Raw genomic sequence first — 8,314 nt, 5'->3', positions numbered from 1 at the left:
ACATCAACCTCAACAGGTAACCTGGGCAGTGATCAGCAATGGCAATGGAGAAATCATCAATAGCACCACGCATGATAGGGTGAACTCTACAATGATGGGTTGGTTCCTTTTCTTACCTTTTCATGCTGCATTGGTTTTTGGTTGCTGTGTGGTAATAAACAAATTCCTGCTTGATTTGACTCCCTGCTGTGTCTGTCTCCGAGGCTAAGGGAGGCTGGGGAATGGGTGAGCCGTGCACTTACCTTTCCTCTCAACCCGTCCGTCTTCTGCAGGACAGACGAAGACCCAACACTTTTGCTTCTCTTGTAGGAGTCTTCAACTTACTTGTTACCTTTGAGATTCTGTTTCCATATGCAGTCACTTTCTAAGACAATGGGTTTTTGTTCTCTAGCATGATTTCAGTGGGACAGTAACCAACACATAATGTATTACTTAATGGATAGAAGAAAATCTCATAGGAAATTGTTTTGGACATGAAAGTTATGGTTATATTTTTAAAAAATAGCAAAAGAGGTACAGGTTTCTTTAGAGCTTGTAAAATGAGTATGAAGTCTTGACCTTAAACATGCCAAATTCTTACCCTGGCACACACTAAATTCCTAGCAGTACTGTAGGATTGAACCCAAAACCCTGTACTTGTGAAAAAGCATATCTATTACTACCAAACTTGCAGATTATAATTGGATTGTTTATTTTGAGGTACTATCACTATGCCTTGGCCTTCTTGAACTGTAGTCCTCCTAACACAAGCATAAAACATTGCACCCAGCAAATGGTCAGAGTTTCTGAAACTTCTTTTTGTGTCTGGGCTTGCCTGGAACTGGAATTCTCTAATCTCTTTTTTCCAAGTAGATAATATTATAGCTTTGAGCCACTTTATTCAGTAATAGTATACAATTTCAAAATATCTTGATATTACCTATATCTGTGCTTAACATATATAGCTAACCTTAATTTTCTCCCTCTTTTTTTTTTTTTAGTACTCTGAGTTGAGAACATTGGCTTTCTTGATATACATGGCTTTGTTTTGGATGGAAACCCATCACAATCAAAAAAATCTACCAAACGTTTATGTCAAAAATCATGGAAAAGAAGGCTTCAGGTTGGAAAAAAAACACTGATCCCAAGTCATAAATGAAGTATATTCATAATGTTAGTCAATGCTTTCTTAAATATGATGAAGAAGGCAGAAATGTGAGATGTCAGGTCTCTGTAGAAATTCTCTAATTGTCACTTCACGTTAATTTCCTTCCTTAAGGCTTGCTTTATTAAAACCCTCTGGGTGAATATTGGTTGGACTGATTGGTAATCTTCTCCAGGAAATGAAGCTGATTTTAGAAGGCTGATGGTGTGTGAAATAAAGGAATGATGAGAATGAGCACAGATATTGTTACAGAATGAGCCGACTAGGTTAATTGCTGAACAGCAAAACAAAGCAAAGTTTCAAGTCTGATGATCCATATTGTAACATACATAGATAGATACATATACAGATACAGGTAAATATACATATACATATAAATACATACATGAAAAATTAAATCAGTACAATATAGAGAACCTTGGCGTGGCAAATATTAAACTAAATAAAACGTGTTTAAGGAAAAGTAGAGTAAAATATCAATAGTTTAGCATAGATTTTTGTAAAGGATGAAAATTCTTCCTTCATTATATACTTTACAAATATCCTTAGTATGTTTTAAGGTGATTTTTGGGAAAATACCATACAGAGGGGTTACAATTACATGGGTAAGGTAATGAGTACATTTCTTATCAAGCATTGTTACCTCCTCCTTTGTTTCCCCTTACTATCCCTTCCCATCTCCCCCTAATGGCCCTCCCCCCCACCCGGAGCCAAATTTGTAAATTTTGTTTTTCTACTTAACATCTTATATATCTCATTGTTGCAATGGGTCCACCTGTCCTAGCTGCTGAAAATAGAATGATTAGGTATCTTTTGTCAAAAGGTTCATATTTGTGGAAACAAATACCAGCAGTGGTAACTTTTTTTCCAGTCCTTGAACTCTGGTTCTGGGTCCTGAACATGGTTTTGCTGGTATATTTAATGTGAGTTAGTTTTTTATTTATTGGATTACTGTCCATGTGGGTAATTACTGGGTCTTAAGGGAGATCTATGTTTAGAATATTGAGGAATCTGCATACTGCATTCCAGAGGGGTTGAACATGTGTAATTTCCCACCAACAATGTAATAGAGTTCCCATTTGGCTACATCCACGTCAGCATTTGCTATTTTTAATTTTCTTGATAATGGCCATTTAACTGGGACGAGGTAGAATCTATCTTGTTTACTTGTAGATATATAGGCACTTTTGAGCTACCATAAATGAATGAATCTAAGAAACCTATATTGCTCTGAGTGTGCATTCCTTTCTCTTATTATAATTTTCCCAAGCCTTTCATTGTCCTTAAGACTGGTGAAAAGTCATCCTTTCTGATGGGTGAATAGAGTTTCATTGTGTGTGTGTGTAACATGACTATTTGCCCATGAGTTCATTTCTAAGCCTTCTGTATCTACTGAAATTTTGCAATTCCATATTAAATTTGGATTACTTTCTCTACTGTATTGAAGAATATTGTTGGGATTTTGATGGGTATTGCATTGCCAATTGTTTGGGGGCAGTATTGCAATTTTCACAATGTTAATTCTTCCAACCAGGAGCATTGAAATATTTTCCATTTCCTTGAATCTCCCTCAATTTTTCATTTTTAGATTTTTAAAGTTTTCACAGTAGAGGTCCTTCACATTTTTAGTTAAATTAATTAATTCCTAGTTTTGTTGTTGTTTTCTTTTGCTTAAATTTGATTTGATTTTGAGGCTAATACATATGTGGTTGTTTTTTGGATTTCAGCCTGGATCTTCTCATTGTTGGTAACACAGAAAATCTACTGATTCTTGTGGGTTTTATACCCTGCTTCATTGCTGAAGGTTAGCATCACCTTTACTAACTTGACTGAGAATCTATAGGGTCCTTTAAATACAGGATCATTTCATCTGTGAAAAGGGATAAGTTTACTTCTTCCCTATTTGGAACCTCTTTTTGTTTTGCTCTTGCTTATTGCCCTTGCTAGAAAATCCAGTATTATATTGAACAGTAGTAGATAGAGTGGACATCTTTTTCTCATTCCTGATTTTAATGTCTTCATGCCTCCACTGTTAGGTGCGTGCTTATAATCTCTTAGTCATATACATACTCTATTATACTGAGGAAAATTCCTTGTGTTCCTAGCTTCTCAGACCTTTTAATCATAAAGGGGTATTGGATAATTTTAAAAGCTATTTCTACATCAATATAGACGATCATGTGGTTCTTTTCCCTGCTTCTGCTGATGGTGTCTGTTATGTTTATTGACAAGTATATTGAATCCATTTGTATCCTAGGATGAATACTGTTTGATCATAGCATACAATTTTTTTGTTAGTTGTGAAATTGGTTGGTGAGAATTTTATTGAGAAGTTCTCTATCAATGTTTATCAAAGAGTTGGGTTCATAGTTCTCTTTCTTTGATGAGTCCTTATCTGATTTGGGGAAGAGTCTAATTCCAGCTTCATAGAATATGTTTGATAATTCCATTTCCCTTTCTATTCCAAAGAAGAGATATATCTGAGTATTGTAAGTTCTTTGCAAGCCTTAATTTCATGGTAAATCCATTGAGTCCTACATTTTTCTGTTATGAGAAATTGTTTATTGAAATTTCATTTTCATTACTTCTTCTATATCACTTCTTGGTTCAGTTAGAGTACAGGAAAGCATAAATTTCTCCAGGATTCTCCAGTTGATTGGCATATGCTTTTCAAGTACTCTCATATAACAGTCTCAATTTTGCTAATTTATGTTGTGGTCTCATTTTTTGTTTCTCTAATTTTATCTGTTTGGGTGAGTCCTCTTAGGAGCTCTTAGGAGCTGTGAATCATCTACTGAATATATTTAACTTGTTCTCTGGTAGGAAGCATGTCATATAACCACGTCCTGTTCTTCTTGATCTTTTCTGTGGAGGATATCTTTGATTAACTTCCATCCTGCTGATTTGGTGGAGATACAATGTTTCTAGTTTTCTTTGTCATGAAATATTTTTATATATCCTTTAATTGTAAAGGAATATTTGGCTTGGGACCATATTCATGGTTCATAGTTGTTTGCCCTTAATGTTTGTTATATATCATGCTGGCCTCTTCTTTTTTTTTTTTTACCATATCAGCTAAGAAATCTGTAGTTATTCTGACTGCATATCCTTTATAAATAATCAATCTTTTCTCTTTGGCAGCTTTAAGAATCCTTTCCTTGATTTCTAATGATCCTCTAATGGATTATGATGTGGTGGTGGGTTGTTCTTTTCTAGAATTCTCTGCTTGGTGTTCTAAAGGCTTCTCTTCTCTGAATGAATCTATCTCTTTGGATGTTTGCAATGTTCTTTGCTAGAATTCTGTAATATGTTTCCCATCAATTTAGTGTCCTGCTCTTCTTGATACCAATCTTCCCTAAATTTGATCTTCTCAGTCTTGAAGTTCTGGCAAGATCATTTCTTATTCTTTGGATTTGTTCTAAATTATTACTTCCTCTTTCCTATTAGACCTATTTGGTCTTTGACCCCTGAGATTATCTTCTATATCATCTATTTGCTGTGGAGATATTCTACTTTGTTTTTGATTTCCCTGTCTTCTAATTGGTCATTTTTTATGGCTTCTATCTCTTTATTAAAGCTTTGTTTTAGGTCTGGGTATGGACTTTCCTTACATCTTTTCTTTGGGTGGTGGGGAGGCGGTTGGAAGGGTTGTTTTTATAGCTGTGTCGTCTCTTATATCTTTTAACTAGGCATCCATTTTTTCCTTGGACTCCCTTGCATTTTCAGAATTTATTTCTGTTTGTAGTCTCCATGGGTTATTTTGCTAATCTATAGTTGGTCTTATCTTGTTCACAAATTTCCTTGTAGAGGTTTTGTATCTTTTCATTAATCACATTTTTCAGCAGTATTTGTAATGAATTTTGAAAACTGTCTTCTACGTCCTTAATTGTCTGTTCTAATGCGTGGTTATTTACTGTGTGAATTATACTACTTTGACATCTTTTTCTTGTATTTTTCTGATTTGTTTTGTTCACTTGGGGGATTTCTTTTGGGGCATCTATGATCTTAATAAGTGACTCTTTATGTTCTTGGTTGAATTGCTAGGTGTTGGTTTGATCTTCTGTTTTGATTTGTTTTTCTGGAATTAGGTTTTTGTCTAGACCATTAAGTGTAGGAGTAGAAATCAATTGTGGGAAGATGTTGTGATGTTAATACTTGTGGTTCCAGTTACAGTTCGGGTTGTACAGTGATATCTTCAATTGTCCCTGAGTATGGATTTGGCTGTCTCCGTTGTACACTTCTGATCCTCCTTTTTTCCCATATGGACCTTTTATTTCCACACTGCAGCTGTATTTTGAATATGTTGGCCACCACCTTCATAGCAGGCACCTGCCTGGCTGGGCACCTTTTCAAAGATTTCTGTTTGCTTGGAAGACATATAAAATCTTCTTTTGAATTGTATATCTATAAGTAATTATAGTTGACTTGGTGTGACCCTCTAGAAGTGGAGTACCCTGTAGGACTCTAAAGATCTGTTTCATTAGAGAGAGCTAGGGTAATTTTCTGTTGTTATTGTGCCATTGGTTTTCCTCGTGCTCAGATTTATTTTATTCATTGTTGATTTTTTCCACATAATTTAGGATTTGTGATGGTGGTATTAGGTTATTTTTGTTTTTTGTTTATGTTAATTTGATATAGTGATTTCAGGCTTGTATGAAGAGACAGTAAGAATATTAAATGTATGTTATTACATGGAAAGAAAGATAGCAGACACTTTAACCTATTTACTACAAGTAAATTAATATTAAGCAAAGCTAATTAAATAATTACATCTTGATTCTTCAGAGGATGAATATAGTACTCTTGGATATCTTGGAGGAAAAAACTTCAGACTCTTTACAACTGATGCCTTACATTGATATTACTGGCTAAACTATCTTCTTCAGAAAGGCAAAAGCTCCATGTCTTTCATATTAATATAAAATCATAATATCTGCATGTTGAATTTTTTTCTCTGCTATTTTCAATTCTATTCTTCATCCATTAAGTATCTAGGGCTTTGAATGACCAATTCCTTAAAATAACTATACTGCTTTTGATGTGATATAAATCTCAGTAATATTTTTTTCCTTATAGATTTTTTATTGTGAAAATACCATTTCCCTTATTGCAATAACTAGTATACGTTTGAATCAAGCAGAAAAGTAATATTAATATGAATTTTCCCCTGAGTCTTGTCTTAAGCTACATTCATATGAAATTTATGCAGTCTCAAGCAAAAAACCTGACAATTTCACCATTTTCTGTTTTAATCAATCATTCTCTTTAGAAATATGTTCTCACCTTTTATATTGCTCCAGTAAACATTATGTATTTCTAGTACTTTTACTGAAATAAATATAAAGTATGGAACATGAATACTAGCCCCCCTTATCACTTTAAAGTAAATCCTTGGGAACTATTTTATATATATAAATAAAAATAAAATTTGTGGAAGAGATGGGGAAAAACAAGTCGTTTAAGGATACAGGTGGACCCGTTGCAACAATGAAAAATACAAGTTGTCATGTCGAAAACGAACTTTACAACTTTGGTGCGGGAGGTGGGGAGAGAATTGGGTGGGGGGCCGAGGGGGGAGTCTGGGAAGGGATGTGAAGGGTAAACTAAGGAGTAGGCTGCAATGCTTGATAAGAAATATACTCATTATCTTGCCCATGTAATTGTAACCCCTCTGTACACTATGTTCACTAAAAATTAAACTTAAAAATAAAAAATAAAAATAAAACAGTGCAATGCACATATTTATACATGAATCATCTAATTGTTGAGTCAATTAGAAACAAGAACTACCATACCACATCAAGTCTCAATTTACTTAAAGGCACCAAAAATCTTAGTGTTCATGAATATCACTGATTTTTTAAAAAATGACTAGTCACAGCAAATTTTATATTACATTTCAAACTTAAAAAGTGAAAATTACCACCAGATTTGTTGTCAATATCCTGTTTCCAGGAATACATTTTTTCAGTAGAGAAACAAAAAATAAGGATTTTTCACATAGAAAGACAGATGTAGAAACAGACTGTCTTTCCTTAAGATGATAAATATTTGCATTCGAAGATACTATAGCAATTCATAAGAGAATTTGTGTTCAGAAGTGACAAGTAAGCAAAGCAACTGGAAAACTGTATATGTAGATTGAAACTTCACTATAAGATCACAAGTTTACAATAAATTAGTCTACAGAAGATGATTCTGTATCTCTAAAACACATCCAGTGTTCTACGTTTTCCCTCATACTCCTGTTCTCTTACCTCAGTTCCTGATCAATATTCTTCTACTTTCATGATGTCAATTCTTAATAATATAACAAGGTGGGTATATTTTGGTTTGTAGATCCAATAAATTTTAGTATTTTGGAATAGTAGGATGAATTCATGGAGTTTGACTTGAATGTCAAGATTAAAGATACTGCATTCAGGATACTGTTAATTGGCCTGAAGCAGCCAGGAACAAACTATCAATATATAGAAACAGTATACTAAGAGCAAGGGACTTGATTTCAGAGAAACTTTTAGGTCCAGGCAAGATCTTCAAGAAAAGAAAAACCAATGGAACAAATATCAATCAACTATCTTTACAAAGGAACTGAACTGATCTCTGATGTGTCTTGGTGGCAGCTGGGTGTGTGTGTGTTTGTGTGTGTGTGTGTGTCTGTGTCTGTGTCTGTGTGTGTAGAGAGAAAATTTTAGTGTGGCTTCCATATTTATAGCCCATAGAGCATTACTTGTTAAAAAGAAGGTGCTCATATCAGAGCTCTGATACCATTCATCCCTTTTTACTGAGACAAACACTTGCTTAATCTGTACTTAAAAAGAGAAAAATAAACTCACATCTTAAATGATTGTTTTGAGAATTAATTGGTATATTGAAGGCCAAAGGGAGGAATTGGAGATTAATATAATCTTTTTCCTCTCTCTTGCATATTACTCAGCAATAACTGTGATTTCAGGAGTCTCCTACTATGTACTTACAGCTGAATTACTAATATGCTTAATAACATGAAATATATGATAGAGAATTAGATCAGCCAGCAAATACAAAGAACTAGTGATGAGACAGAACTTTTGAGCAGGGTTGTCACATCTTTTAGGAATGTAATTCCTTCATATGAACTTCAAATTTTGTGGATTACCGTGTGTGACTAATTGGTTAGAAATTACTGTA

The sequence above is a fragment of the Dipodomys spectabilis genome, unplaced genomic scaffold, assembly GCF_019054845.1.
Source record: "Dipodomys spectabilis isolate Male_0828 unplaced genomic scaffold, ASM1905484v1 ptg000193l, whole genome shotgun sequence".
NCBI lineage: Eukaryota > Metazoa > Chordata > Mammalia > Rodentia > Heteromyidae > Dipodomys > Dipodomys spectabilis.
The sequence above is the reverse complement of the archived record's forward strand: the minus strand, read 5'-3'. Positions refer to the sequence as shown.